The sequence below is a fragment of the Scyliorhinus torazame genome, chromosome 9 (assembly GCF_047496885.1).
Source record: "Scyliorhinus torazame isolate Kashiwa2021f chromosome 9, sScyTor2.1, whole genome shotgun sequence".
NCBI classification, from domain to species: domain Eukaryota; kingdom Metazoa; phylum Chordata; class Chondrichthyes; order Carcharhiniformes; family Scyliorhinidae; genus Scyliorhinus; species Scyliorhinus torazame.
Genome location: NC_092715.1, coordinates 244,526,710 through 244,541,782, shown reverse-complemented (window position 1 = coordinate 244,541,782; position 15,073 = coordinate 244,526,710). Strand labels below are relative to the sequence as shown.

The window sequence follows — 15,073 nt, the reverse complement described above, 5'->3', positions numbered from 1 at the left end:
GCCCAAAAGTCCGTTTCACCGGGAGCTGCCGAAACGTGCGACTCAGCTGGTCATCGCCGCACCCGGAAGTCAGGACACTTCCTCTTAACTCTCCGATAGGATTGAGAAGATCCAATTTCCCTTTGTAATCTTGAATACAATGCTGTTTCCTGAGCTTGTGTCAACCTGCATTTTTTTTTAAAACTCATTCATGAGACGTGGACATTGCTGGCTAGCCCAGCATTTATTGTCCATCCCTAATTGCCCTTGAGAAAGTGGCAGGGAGCTGCTGCCTCGAACCACTGCAGATCCTGAGGTGTGATACACCCACAGAGGTTCCAGGATTTTGACCCAGCAACCATGAAGGAACAGCAATAAATTTCCAAGTCAGGCTTGGAGGGGAACTTCCAGATGGTGGTGTGGTTTTCTAGGTGGTGGTGGTCATTGGTTTGGAAAGTGCTAAGGATCCTGGGTGAGTTCCTGCAGTGCATCTTGTAGATGGTAGATATTGCTGCTACTGTGTGTAGGTGGTGGAAGTAGTGAATGTTTGTGGAAGGAATTCCAAGCAAACTAGCTGCTTTGTCCTGGCTGTTGAACTTCCTGAGAGTGGTGAGAGGCAAGTGAAGAATATTTCATCACACTCCTAACTTCTGCCTTGTAGATGGTGAACAGGCTTGAGACGTTTGGGGTGAGTTACTTGCCACAGAATTCCTAGCCTCTAACCTGCTGTTGTAGACACAGAATTTATATGGCTAGTTCCGTTTTCTGGCCAAAGGTAAACCTCCCGGATACTGAGAGCATGGGGACTCAGCGATATTTATACCATTGAACATCATGGGGCGATGGTTAAATTCTCTTTTATTGGAGATGGTCATTGCCTGGAGCTTATGTGCACAAATGTTACTTTCCACTTGTCAGCCCAAGCCTAGATATTGTTCAGGTCTTGCTGTTTCAGTATCTGAGTCACGAATCATCTTGAACATTGTGCAGTCATCAGCGAACATCCCCACGTTTAACCTTGTGATGGAAAGAAGATCATTGATTGAAACAGCGGCTGATATTTGGGTGACGGCACTCCTCTGAGGAATTCCTGCAGTGATGTTCTGGGACTGGAGCGATTGGCCTCCCAACAACCACCTTCCTTTGTCCAAGGTATGACTGCAATCAGCGGCATGGTTTTCCTCCTGATTCCCATTGACTCCAGTTTGCTAGGGCTGCTTAATGCCACACTTGGTGAAATGCTGCCTTGAAGTCAAGATACTTAAATCTCGATCTTCATATCACTGTCAGTTAAACACTCTTCCTTCTATATTTTATAGTCTGAAATACAGATTTTAGGCACAAACGCAAGTATCTGATTCTGTAACAACTCAAAACCGATTCAGCGCCTAGTTGAAGTGGATTATTTGCTTAACCCCTTCTGGGGCTATTCTAGATTCAAACAGCCACCCCTTGCACACTTGTTTGGCGTTGAAGAGATGTTCTATTTCTCCCTTAAGGTGAGTAACCAGCAGAAAATGTAACCTCCTGGTCATCAGTTAGGTTATAATTACCCAGATAGGGTCAGGGGGTCTCATTTAATGATGTATATCCCTTCTTGGCAATATGCAGAGAGGAGGTTCTTTTGAGTTTTATACGGAATACTGAGCAAGCCATTACTTTACTCATTTTACAATTTAGGAAAGAACCGAACGTGCACAAACGTTTAGGCTAAGTACATTGCAACATTAATTATTAGAAAACGATGGAAAACCTAACCTTAGCTCTAATATTGAATCCAAAAGTTAATGCTATAAAACTTTATATAATGTTACAGTCAAAATATTGTGACCATCCATCAAAACCTAAAGGTGTTACCTTGAATCCCTGGGTAGCAAGCTGCCTGCTTAGCAAGGCACAAGATCAGAAGTGTCCAACCATGCGTTCATATTATATTGAAGATTTCTTCTTCTTTAGTCCTTAATGCAACCATTAACAGCTTACGTCCATGATATCTTTGTCAATCTCTCCTAGCTCTGACTTTCGTCTATTCTGTCCCACCAGCCTCTCCCAACTATATAGTTCATTGCATTTCTATCCCTTTTCGGTTTTGAAGAAAAATCGTATGGACCCGAAACGTTAACTCTGTTTCTCTCTCCACAGATGCTGCCAGACCTGCTGAGTTTGTCCAGCTCGTTCTGTTTTTATTTCAGAGATGTCCTTGTGTGGTTGAAACATTTGACCCGTTTCTTCTTAAATTCATTTGTATTAAGAGGATCTTAATTTCTAAAAATGTAGTGTCTTAATTATATATCTCAATTCTCCATAATTATCTATATTCCACTTGATTATATCTATTTCTTCACAGATTAGGCTATCTGTAAGCGTTTGAGTGTTTTATTTAATACTTTCTCAAGGGCAGTGTGGTGGCACAATGGTTAGTACTGCTGCCTCACAGCGCCAGGCACCTGGGTTCAATTCCAGCCTTGGGTGACTGTGTGTGGAGTTTGTCCCCATGTCTATGTGAGTTTCCTCCACAACCCAAAGATGCGTGGGTTAGGTGAAATGGCCATGCTAAATTGCCCCTTAGTGTCCAAGGATATGCAGGTTAGGTTGAAGGGTTACAGAGATAAGGTAGGGTGGATTTAGATTTGGGTTTATTGGCACATGTACCACGGTACAGTGAAAAGTATTGTTCTGCATACAGTCCAGACAGACCGTTCCATACATGAAAAAACATAGGATGTTCATTAGATATACAATGTAAATACATAGGCACAGCCATCAGGTGAAGCATACAGAGTGTAGTACTACTCAGTAGAGAAGATAAGTGGAGAGGTCAGTTCAGTCCATAAGAGGATTACTCGGGAGTCTGGTAACAGCTGGGAAGAAGCTGTTTTTAAATCTGTCCGTGCGTGTTCTCAGACTTTTGTATCTCCTGCCCGATGGAAGAGGTTGGAAGAGAGAATAACCCGGGTGGAAGAAGTCTTTGATTATGCTACCCGCTTTCCCAAGGCAGCCGGGAGGTGTTGACAGAGTCAATGGATGGGAGATGGGTTTGTGTGATGAACTGGGCTGTGTTCACGACCCTTTGTAGCTTTTTACGGTCTTGGGCCGAGTGGTTGCCAAACGAGGCTGTGGTGCAGCCAGATAGGATGCTTTCTATGGTGCATCTGTAAAAATTAGAGTCAATGTGGACATGCCGAATTTCCTTAGTTTCCTGAAGAAGTATAAGCGCTGTTGCGTTTTCTTGGTCGTAGCGTCGACGTGGGTCGACCAGGACAGATTGTTAGTGAAGTGCACACCTAGGAATTTGAAGCTGTCAACCATCTTCACCTTGGCACCATTGATACAGTCGGGTGTGTATGATTCTTTGCTTCCTGAAGTCAATGACCAACTCCTTAGTTTTGCAGACCTTGAGGGAGAGATTGTTGTCACACTATGCCACTAGGTCCTCTATCTCCCTCCTGTGCTCTGAATCATCATTGTTCGCAATCTGACCCACTATGGTCGTGTCATCAGCAACTTGTAGATGGAGTTGGAGCCAACTTTTGCCACAGAGTCGCATGTGTATAAGGAGTATAGTAGGGGGCTAAGTACACAGCCTTGTGGGGCCCCAGTATTGAGGACTATCATGGAGGAGATGTTGTTTATTTATCCTTTCTGATTGTGGGCTTTGGGTCAGGAAGTCGAGGATCCAGTTGCAGAGGGACAAACAAAGTCCTAGGTTTTGGAGTTTTGATATGAGCTTGGCTAAGATTATAGTGTTGAAGGAGAAGCTGTAGTTAATGAATAGTAGTCTGACGTAGCAGTCCTTGTTGTCCAGGGATGTTTGTAGGGCCAGGGAGATGGCATCTGCTGTGGACCAGTTGTGGCGGTATGCGAATTGCAGTAGATCAAGGCATTCTGGGAGTATGGAGTTGATGTGTCTCATGACTAACCTCTCGAAGCACTTCATAATGAAAGACGTCAAGGCCACCGGACGGTAGTCGATGGTAAACATGGTTGGGTGCTCTTTTGGAGGGTCGGGGCACACTCTGTGGGCCAAATGGCCTCCTTCTACACAGTTGGGATTCTGATTCTTGGATGTCAGCCTGTCATGCAGTGATTGTTTATTGGTTACAAAAGTCACAATTACAATTCAATTTATTAGTATAAATCACCATTAATGGCTATTTGAGGATTAGTAAAGTGATCAGAATGTGAGATACACTTGGTAAGGTTAAAAACCCTGATAGCTGACATGTTACCAGCTTTGAACCAATTCATTGCCTAGAAACATGTGGTTAGCTATCTTTACGAGCTGTGTGGTTGCGTCAATTCTTTCCTAAGGCAATGGCAATAGCCTCTGGAGTATCAAATAAATGAGCTACCTTTTTGGCAGTGGGGTTATCTATTCCACTTCAATCTTCAGTTCTGGCTGAACCCACCTTATGCATGAGTGATGATAGCTGAGCTGACCTTCCTCTTTCTTAACCCTAGACTGCCCATAATTAAGTGGCACTCTGGTTTACCTGGAACAGCCTGATGAACACAATTTAACTTCCAACTTTGGGCGGCATGGTAACATAGTGGTTAGCACTGTTGCTTCACAGCAGCAGTTCTCCCTGTGTTTGCGTGGGTTTCCTCCGGGTGCTCCGGTTTCCTCCTACAAGTCCCGAAAGATGTGCTGTTAGGTCATTTGGACATTCTGAATTCTCACTCTGTGTACCCGAACAGGCAGCGGAATGTGGCAACCAGGGGATTTTCATAATAACTTCATTGCAGTGTTAATGTAAGCCTACTTGTGACAAGATTATTATTATTATGATGCTCTGTCCTTCACCTTGCAATGACGGAGGATGCCTATTACACCTACTAGGTAAAAGAAGAATGGGGAGAAGAAAAGTCATCTTCTGACCAAGGAAGGCTGCTACTTGTGCAAATACATTTCTCCTTACCTCTGAGTGAGCAATATGCTCGAAGGGCTCAACCTTTTTTTTGCGTCAGTCTTCCCCAATAAGTTAATACTGACTTCTGATAAAAGTTCTGATAAAACCTGAAACGTTTTTTAAAAAAAATATATTTTATTAAAGTTTTCAAACACAATTTTTCCACTTTACAAATCAACGTAAGAGATAACACAATAACTAATAAGTAACATTATTTAAATAAAATAGTGAACTGGCAAAGTAACAAAAAATAGTGCTCCCCCCCCCCCCCCGGGCTGCTGCTGCTGACGATCTATTTTCCCTTAACGTTCCGCGAGATAGTCAAGGAACGGTTGCCACCGCCTGGAGAACCCCTGAACCGATCCTCTCAATGCAAACTTAATCTGTTCCAGTTTTATGAACCCTGCCATGTCGTTTATCCAGGCCTCCACGCCGGGGGGGTTTCGCTTCCTTCCACATGAGTAAGATCCTTCGCCGGGGTACCAGGGACGCAAAGGCCAGAATATCGGCCTCCTTCGCCTCCTGCACTCCCGGCTCTTCCGCTACCCCAAATATAGCTAACCCCCAGCCTGGCTTGACCCGGACCTTCACCACCTTTGAAATCACTCTTGCCACTCCCCTCCAGTACTCATCCAGTGCCAGACACGACCAGAACATGTGTGTGTGATTCGCCGGGCTTCCTAAGCACCTCCCGCACCTGTCCTCCACTCCGAAGAACCTGCTCAGCCTTGCTCCCGTCATGTGTGCTCTGTGTAGAACCTTGAATTGTATCAGGCTAAGCCTGGCACACGAGGAAGAGGAATTTACCCTACTTAGGGCAAGAGCCCACAGACCCTCCTCAATCTCTCCTCCCCCAGCTCTTCTTTCCATTTTCCTTTCAGCTCCTCTACCAGCGCCTCCCCCACGTCTCTCATCTGCTGATATATTTCGGACACTTTGCCCTCCCTGACCCATACCCCCGAAATCACTCTATCCTGGATCCCCTGTGTCGGGAGCAGCGGAAATTCCCTCACCTGTTGCCTCGTAAACGGCCTCACTTGCATATATCTAAAGATATTCCCCGGGGGCAACTCATACTTTTCCTCCAGCGCTCCCAGGCTCGCAAACTCCCCGTCAATAAACAAGTCTCTCAATCTCCTAATTCCAGCCCGATGCCAGCTCTGGAACCCTCCGTCCATCCTTCCTGGGACAAACCTATGGTTATTCCTGATTGGGGACCACACCGAGGTACCCGTCACCCCCCTATGTCGCCTCCGTTGCCCCCAGATCTTTAAGGTTGCCACCACCACTTAGTTTGTGGTATACCTTTTCGGGGAAAGCGGTAGCGGCGCCGTCACCAGCGCCTTTAGGCTCGTTCCTTTACAGGACGCCATCTCCATCCTCTTCCAAGCCACCCTCTCTCCCTCCCTCATCCACTTGCAAACCATCGCCACATTGGCTGCCCAGTAATAATCGTCCAGATTCGGCAACGCCAGTCCCCCTCTGTCCCTGCTGCGCTGCAGGAACCCCGTCCTTACCCTCGGGGTCTTCCCTGCCCACACGAAACCCATAACACTCCTATCTGTTTTCTTAAAAAAGGCCTTAGTGATCAAAATGGGGAGACATTGAAACACAAAAAGAAACCTTGGGAGGACCATCATCTTTACCGCTTGCACTCTGCCCGCCAGTGAGAGCGGCAGCATATCCCACCTCTTGAAATCCTCCTCCATCTGCTCCACCAGCCGCGTCAGATTGAGTTTGTGTAGAGTTCCCCAGTTCTTGGCTACCTGAATCCTCAAATATCGGAAGCTCCTTTCCACTCTCCTTAACGGCAGGGCGTCTATCCCTCTTCCAGGCTGGAGATGGCGTCCTGTAAAGGAACGAGCCTAAAGGCGCTGGTGACGGCGCCGCTACCCCGCTTTCCCCGAAAAGGTATACCACGAACTAAGTGGTGGTGGCAACCTTAAAGATCTGGGGGCAATGGAGGCGACATAGGGGCATGACGGGTACCTCGGTGTGGTCCCCGATCAGGAATAACCATAGGTTTGTCCCAGGAAGGATGGACGGAGGGTTCCAGAGCTGGCATCGGGCAGGAATTAGGAGATTGAGAGACTTGTTTATTGACGGGGAGTTTGCGAGCCTGGGAGCGCTGGAGGAAAAGTATGAGTTGCCCCCGGGGAATATCTTTAGATACATGCAAGTGAGGCCGTTTACGAGGCAACAGGTGAGGGAATTTCCGCTGCTGGAGAGTGGATCCCCAGGGTGTACTACGAAAAGCTCACTCTTCCCCATATTAAGCCTATGTCCCGAAAAATCTCCAAACTCCCTCAATATCTGCATAACCTCTGTCATCCCCTACACAGGATCCGCCACATACAGCAGTAGGTCATCTGCGTAGAGTGACACTCGATGTTCCTCTCCCCCTCTAACCATCCCCCTCCATTTCCTAGAGTCTCTCAACGCTATGGCCAGTGGTTCAGTTGCCAGCGCGAACAGTAATGGGGACAGGGGGCACCCCTGCCTTGTTCCCCTATGTAACTGAAAATACTCCGATCTCTGCCGATTTGTGACTACACTTGCCACTGGGGCCCCATAGAGGAGTTTGACCCAACTGACAAACCCCTTCCCCGAACCCAAACCTTCTCAACACCTCCCATAAATACTCCCACTCTACCCTATCGAATGCCTTCTCTGCATCCATCGCTGCCACTATCTCTGCCTCCCCCTCCGCTGGGGGCATCATTATCACCCCCAACTAACCTGAAACGTTAACTATTGTTCTCCACAGATGCTTCGTGACCTGAATTTTTGCACCTTTTTATGTTCTTATTTCAGATGTCCAGCATCTGTAGTATTTTGCTTTTGTCTGAAATGTTGTTGTTCATCAGAATAGGTTGTCCATAGGGAAGCACAGTGGCGCAGTGGATTATCCCTGCAGCCTCACGGCGCCGAGGTCCCAGGTGCGATCCTGGCTCTGGGTCACTGTCCGTGCGGAGTTTGCACATTCTCCCCGTGTCTGCATGGGTTTCGCCCCCACAACTCAAAAGATGTGCATGCTAGGTGGATTGGCCACGCTAAATTGACCCTTAATTGGAAAAAATGAATTGGGTACTCTAAATTTATATTAAAAGAATAGGTTGTCCATTCTAGATAAAAGAAAATTACTGCGGATGCTGGAATCTGAAACACAAACAGAAAATGCTGGACAATCTCAGTAGTTCTGACAGTCTCAGTGGAGAGAGAGGGAGCTGCTAACGTTTTGTGTCTGAGTGACTCTTTGTCAAAGCTAGAGAGAACTGGAAATAGGATGAGATTCATATTTTTGTGGGTGGATGGTGGCATGAATCAGTGAGGCTGGATAGAGGGTCAGCAAAAGGTGGAGATGTTTTGGCCAGAAAGGCAAAGGGTATGGTAGTGATAATGTCTAAGAAGGGTGCTGATAATGGCACAGTAAGGGATCAGAATGTATAATGGCAGAGCAGAAGCAAGCACCGTGTCCAAGGACAACCTGGACAGGGAACAGATGGCCCCAGTGACCACCTGGACCAAAGAAAGAAACCAAAATAAATTGATAGGGTGGGGGGTCGGGGGAGAGCAAAGTACATCATCAAAACAGATGAGGCTGAGGTGAAGGGACTGGGAGAATTAGATGGAGTTCTTACAGGATATGGGGTGTGGAGCTGTAGTCAAGGTAACTGGGAGTCGGAGACCCGGACCTTCTTGAGCCTTTCTTTTTTTTAAATATTTTTATTGAAACTTTTTGGCCAACCATCACAGTACATTATGTATCCTTTACACAGTAATATAATAATATAAATAACAATGGCCAGTTTTATAAGCAAGAAATAAATAATATAATAAACAAAAACAAAACTAAATGGCAACTGCCTTGTCCCAGATAAATATTCTCCAAAAATATGTTTTAACAGTCCAATATACAATTATCTATAACAACAACCTATACATATTATACTTGTATATTTTGTATATTAACATCCCTGAGAATCCCTCTGGTTCCTCCTCCCCCCCCCCCCCCCCCCCCCCCCCCCCCCCCCCCCCCCCCCCGGGCTGCTGCTGCTGTCTTCTTCTTTTCCATTCCCTCTATCTTTCTGTGAGGTATTCGACGAACGGTTGCCACCGCCTGGTGAACCCTTGAGCCGATCCCCTTAGGACGAACTTAATCCGTTCCAGCTTTATAAACCCTGCCATGTCATTTATCCAGGTCTCCACACCCGGGGGCTTGGCTTCCTTCCACATCAACAGTATCCTGCGCCGGGCTACTAGGGACGCAAAGGCCAAAACATCGGCCTCTCTCGCCTCCTACACTTCCGGCTCTTCTGCAACCCCAAATATAGCCAACCCCCAGCTTGGTTCGACCTGGACCCCCACTACCTTCAAAAGCACCTTTGTCACCCCCACCCAAAACCCCTGTAGTGCCGGACATGACCAGAACATGTGGGTGTGATTCGCTGGGCTTTTCGAGCATCTCGCACACCTATCCTCTACTCCAAAAAATTTGCTAAGCCGTGTTCCAGTCATATGCGCCCTGTGTAACACCTTAAATTGTATCAGGCTTAGCCTGGCACACGAGGACGATGGGTTTACCCTACTTAGGGCATCAGCCCACAGCCCCTCCTCAATCTCCTCCCCCAGCTCTTCTTCCCATTTCCCTTTCAGCTCGTCTACCATGATCTCCCCCTCGTCTCTCATCTCCCTATATATGTCTGACACCTTACCGTCCCCCACCCATGTCTTTGAGATCACTCTGTCCTGCACCTCCTGCGTCGGGAGCTGCGGGAATTCCCTCACCTGTTGCCTCGTAAAAGCCCTCAGTTGCATATACCGGAATGCATTCACTTGGGGCGACCCATATTTTTCGGTCAGCGCTCCCAGACTTGCAAACGTCCCATCTACAAACAGATCTCTCAATTGTATTACTCCTGCTCTTTGCCATGTTCCAAATCCCCCATCCATTCTCCCCGGAGCAAACCTATGATTATTTCTTATCGGGGACCGCACCGAGCCTCCCGTCTTTCCCCTATGCCGTCTCCATTGCCCCCAATTTTCGGAGTAGCCACCACCACCGGGCTTGTGGTGTATTTCTTCGGTGAGAACGGCAACGACGCCGTCACCATGGCTTGTAGGCAAGTCCCCCTACAGGACGCCTTCTCCAATCTCTTCCACGCCGCTCCCTCCTCTTCTCCCATCCACTTACATACCATTGAGATGTTGGCGGCCCAGTAGTACTCACTCAGGTTCGGTAGCGCCAGCCCCCCCCCTATCCCTACTAAGCTGCAAAAATCCCTTCCTCACTCTCGGGGTCTTCCCGGCCCACACACAACTCATGATACTCTTCTCAATCCTTTTGAAAAAAGCCTTCGTGATCACCACCGGGAGGCACTGAAACACAAAGAGGAATCTCGGGAGGACCACCATTTTAACCGCTTGTACCCTCCCTGCCAGTGACAGGGATACCATGTCCCATCTCTTGAAGTCCTCCTCCATCTGTTCCACCAACCGCGTTAAGTTTAACCTATGCAATGTACCCCAATTCTTGGCTATCTGGATCCCCAAGTAGCGAAAGTCCCTTGTTACCTTCCTCAGTGGGAAGTCCTCTATTTCTCTGCTCTGTTCCCCTGGATGCACCACAAACCGCTCACTTTTCCCCATGTTCAGCTTATATCCTGAAAATTCTCCAAACTCCCCAAGTATCCGCATTATCTCTGGCATCCCCTCCGCCGGGTCTGCCACATACACCAATAAATCGTCCGCGTAAAGAGATACCCGGTGTTCCTCTCCTCCCCTGAGTACTCCCCTCCACTTCCTGGAACCCCTCAGTGCTATTGCCAGGCGCTCAATCGCCAGTGCAAACAATAATGGGGACAGAGGACATCCCTGCCTCGTCCCTCTATGGAGCCGAAAATACGCAGACCCCCGTCCATTCGTGACCACGCTCGCCATCGGGGCCCTATACAGCAGCTGTACCCATCTAATATACTCATCTCCAAAGCCAAATCTCCTCAACACCTCCCACAAATAATCCCACTCCACTCTATCAAATGCTTTCTCGGCATCCAACACCACCACTATCTCCGCTTCCCCCTCTGGTGGGGGCATCATCATTACCCCTAGCAGCCTCCATATATTCGTATTCAGCTGTCTCCCCTTCACAAACCCAGTTTGGTCCTCATGGACTACCCCCGGGACACAATCCTCTATCCTCATTGCCATTACCTTGGCCAGAATTTTAGCGTCTACATTTAGGAGGGAAATAGGTCTATAGGACCCGCATTGCAGCGGGTCTTTTTCCTTCTTTAGGAGAAGTGATATCGTTGCCTCTGACATAGTCGGGGGCAGCTGTCCCCTTTCCTTCGCCTCATTAAAGGTTCTCATCAGTATCGGGGCAAGTAAGTCCACATATTTCCTATAAAATTCGACTGGAAATCCATCCGGTCCCGGAGCCTTCCCCGCCTGCATACTCCTAATTCCTTTCACTACTTCCTCTATCTCGATCTGTGCTCCCAGTCCCACCCTCTCCTGCTCCTCCACCTTAGGAAATTCCAGCCTATCCAGGAAGCACATCATTCTCTCCTTCCCATCCGGGGGCTGAGCTTCGTATAATCTTTTATAGAATGCCTTGAACACTCCATTCACTCTCTCCGCTCCCCGCTCTATCTCTCCTTCCTCATCCCTCACTCCCCCTATTTCCCTCGCTGCTCCCCTTTTCCTCAATTGATGGGCCAGCAACCTGCTCGCCTTCTCCCCATACTCATACTGTACACCCTGTGCCTTCCTCCACTGTGCTTCTGCAGTACCCGTTGTCAGCAAGTCAAATTCTACGTGTAACCTTTGCCTTTCCCTGTACAGTCCCTCCTCCGGTGCCTCCGCATATTGCCTGTCCACCCTCAGAAGTTCTTGCAGCAACCGCTCCCGTTCCCTACTCTCCTGCTTTCCTTTATGTGCCCTTATTGATATCAGCTCCCCTCTAACCACTGCCTTCAGCACCTCCCAGACCACTCCCACCTGGACCTCCCCGTTATCATTGAGTTCCAAGTATTTTTCAATGCACCCCCTCACCCTTAGACACACCCCTTCATCTGCCATTAGTCCCATGTCCATTCTCCAGGGTGGACGCCCTTCTGTTTCCTCCCCTATCTCCAAGTCTACCCAATGTGGAGCGTGATCCGAAATGGCTATAGCCGTATACTCCGTCCCCCTCACCTTCGGTATCAACGCCCTTCCCAAGACAAAAAAGTCTATTCACGAATAAACTTTGTGGACATAGGAGAAAAACGAAAACTCCTTACTCCTAGGTCTACTAAATCTCCACGGGTCTACTCCTCCCATCTGCTCCATAAAGTCTTTAAGCACCTTGGCTGCAGCCGGCCTCCTTCCAGTCCTGGATCTCGACCCGTCCAGCCCTGGCTCCAGCACCGTATTAAAATCTCCCCCCATTACCAACTTTCCCACCTCTAGGTCCGGGATGCGTCCTAGCATGTGCCTCATAAAATTGGCATCATCCCAGTTCGGGGCATATACGTTTACCAAGACCACCGCCTCCCCGTGTAATTTGCCACTCACCATCACGTATCTGCCCCGCTATCTGCCACTATGGTCTTTGCCTCAAACATAACCCGCTTCCCCACTAGTATAGCCACCGCCCTGTTTTTCGCATCTAGCCCCGAATGAAACACCTGCCCCACCCATCCTTTGCGTAGTCTAACCTGGTCTATAAGTTTCAAGTGCGTCTCTTGTAACATAACCACGTCTGCCTTAAGTTTCTTAAGGTGTGCGAGTACTCGTGCCCTCTTTATCGGCCCGTTCAGCCCTCTCACGTTCCACGTGATCACCGGGCTGGGGGGCTTTTTACCCCCACCCCTTGTCGATTAGCCATCCCCTTTTTCCAGCTCCTCACCTGGTTCCCACGCAGCTGTCCCTGCCCCCCCGCCCACCCCACCCCATTCCGGCTCCCCCTCTCCCCAGCAGCAGCAACCCAGTAACTCCCCCCTCACACCCACCCCCCGCTAGATCCCCCACTAGCGTAGTTACACCCCCCATGTTGCTCCCAGAAGTCAGCAAACTCTGGCCGACCTCGGCTTTCCCCCCGTGACCTCGGCTCGCACCGTGCGACGCCCCCTCCTCCCTGCTTCCCTATTCCCGCCATGATTATCATAGCGCGGGAACAAAGCCCGCGCTTCCCTTTTGGCCCCGCCCCCCATGGCCAACGCCCCATCTCCTTCACCTCCCTTCCTCCCTCCACCACCACCTGTGGAAGAGAGAAAAGTTACCGCATCGCAGGATTAATAACATAAAACTCATCTTTTCCCCCGACGTCTGCTCCTTCTGCACCTTCAGGAAGACCAAGAATCCTTAAATTATTCCTCCTCGCGTTATTCTCCAGCACCTCCAGTCTTTCCACACATCGTTTATGGTGTGCCTCGTGCATCTCAGTCTTCACCACCATATATATATACCCTGTATATCGTCCTCGTTCTCGGCAGCCTTTGCCTTCACGACCCGAAGCTCCCGCTCCTGGGTCTTTTGCTCATCCTTTAGCCCTTCGATCGCCTGTAATAACGGGGCCAACAGCTCCTTCTTCATTTCCTTTTTAAGTTCTTCCACGCAACATTTCAAAAACTCTTGTTGTTCAGGGCCCCATGTTAAACTGCCACCTTCCGTCGCCATCTTGGTTCTTGCTTGCCTTCCTTGCCGCTGCTCCAAAGGATCCACTGCAATCTGGCCACTTCCCTCTCCTTTTTCCATCCGTTTCCAGGGGGGATTCCCTTCTGGTTTACCACACAGTGCTTCTAGCCGTTAAAATTGCCGTTGGGGCTCTTATTAAGAGCCCAAAAGTCCGTTCCACCGGGAGCTGCCGAAACGTGCGACTTAGCTGGTCATCGCCGCACCCGGAAGTCCCTTGAGCCTTTCTTTTAATACTGATCCATAAAATGAGAGGTTGTAGCTGGTTTGCAACTCACCAAATGCTTCTTTCTTGGACATCAACCAGAAATAATGACTTTATAAATGAATTGGTTAAAAGGCTGCATTAACCATTTTTCTTTCAGGCAGTTCAACAACTTAGACTCCATATTCTGTGGGTGAGATTTCCTTTGCAAATCTCAAATGTAATCTTTTGGCAATTGTCTGGAGCATTGATACTACAGATAGTGAATTTGTTATTTTTGATTACTTTGCCAAGAAAACTGCAATCAGAGGAATGCAGTCTTTTATTTTTAAATCTAAATTATTTTCATAATTATAGGTTGAGAGGTGGTAGATTTAGAACTGAGATGAGGAGAAACTACCCGCAGAGGGTGGTGAATTTGTGGAACTCACTACCCCATAGTGCGGTGGATTCTGAGTCATGAAATGGTTTGAAGAAGGAGATACATTTCTGTCAATAAAATGGGTTAAAGGGATATTTGGATCAATCAGGCAGGTTGATTTGAGACCAGGAAGAGATCAGCCATGATCTGATTGAATGGCGGAGCAGGCTCAAAGGGCTGAATTGTCTACTCCTGCTCCTAATTCCTATGTTTTTGTGTTTCTAAAATGAGCAATGTTCAATGGGAGAAAATCAAGTTTGCTTATAATCTAAAAGTATCGTGTGCCAAGCACTTGGATCATAAAACAAAAGCTGAATCTATTATAAAGTGAATTGTCAACCTACTTTAGGCACAGCTATTAAGTGCTACTGAAGGATTGTCATAACAAGCTTTTAAAAGAGATTTCCGTGAACTAAATATCACGGGCAGCTGGAATCCAACATTGTGCATGTATCAGTAGAAAATAAAACTTGTTTTCATAAATTTGCAAAAGAGCATGGCTAATGGCAGCATGGTAGCATAGTGGTTAGCACTGTGGCTTCACAGCGCCAGGATCCCAGGTTCAATTCCCTGCTGGGTCACTGTCTGTGCCGAGTTTGCACGTTCTCTCCGTGTCTGCATGGGTTTCCTCCAGGTGGTCCGGTTTCCTCCCACAGTCCAAATACGTGCAGGTTAGGTGGATTGGCCATGCTAAGTTGCCCTTAGTATCCAAAAAGCTTAGGAGGGGTTATTGGGTTAAGGGGATAGGGTTGAAGTGAGGGCTTAAGTGGGTCGGTGCAGACTTGATGGGCCGAATGGCCTCCTTCTGCACTGTATGTTCTAATTTGTTGACCTTATTGCGCCCTTTGTTATTGAGGATGAATTATCATGGCAAAAATA

The 15,073-nt window shown here is 48.0% G+C and overlaps 1 protein-coding gene across 2 annotated transcripts in view; it reads left to right on the top strand.

Annotated features, from left to right (window-relative positions):
* The window catches only part of ric1 (RIC1 homolog, RAB6A GEF complex partner 1), a 210,029-nt gene that overhangs the window by 72,856 nt on the left and 122,100 nt on the right, over positions 1-15,073 (top strand). The gene's annotated exons all lie outside the window — the stretch shown is intronic.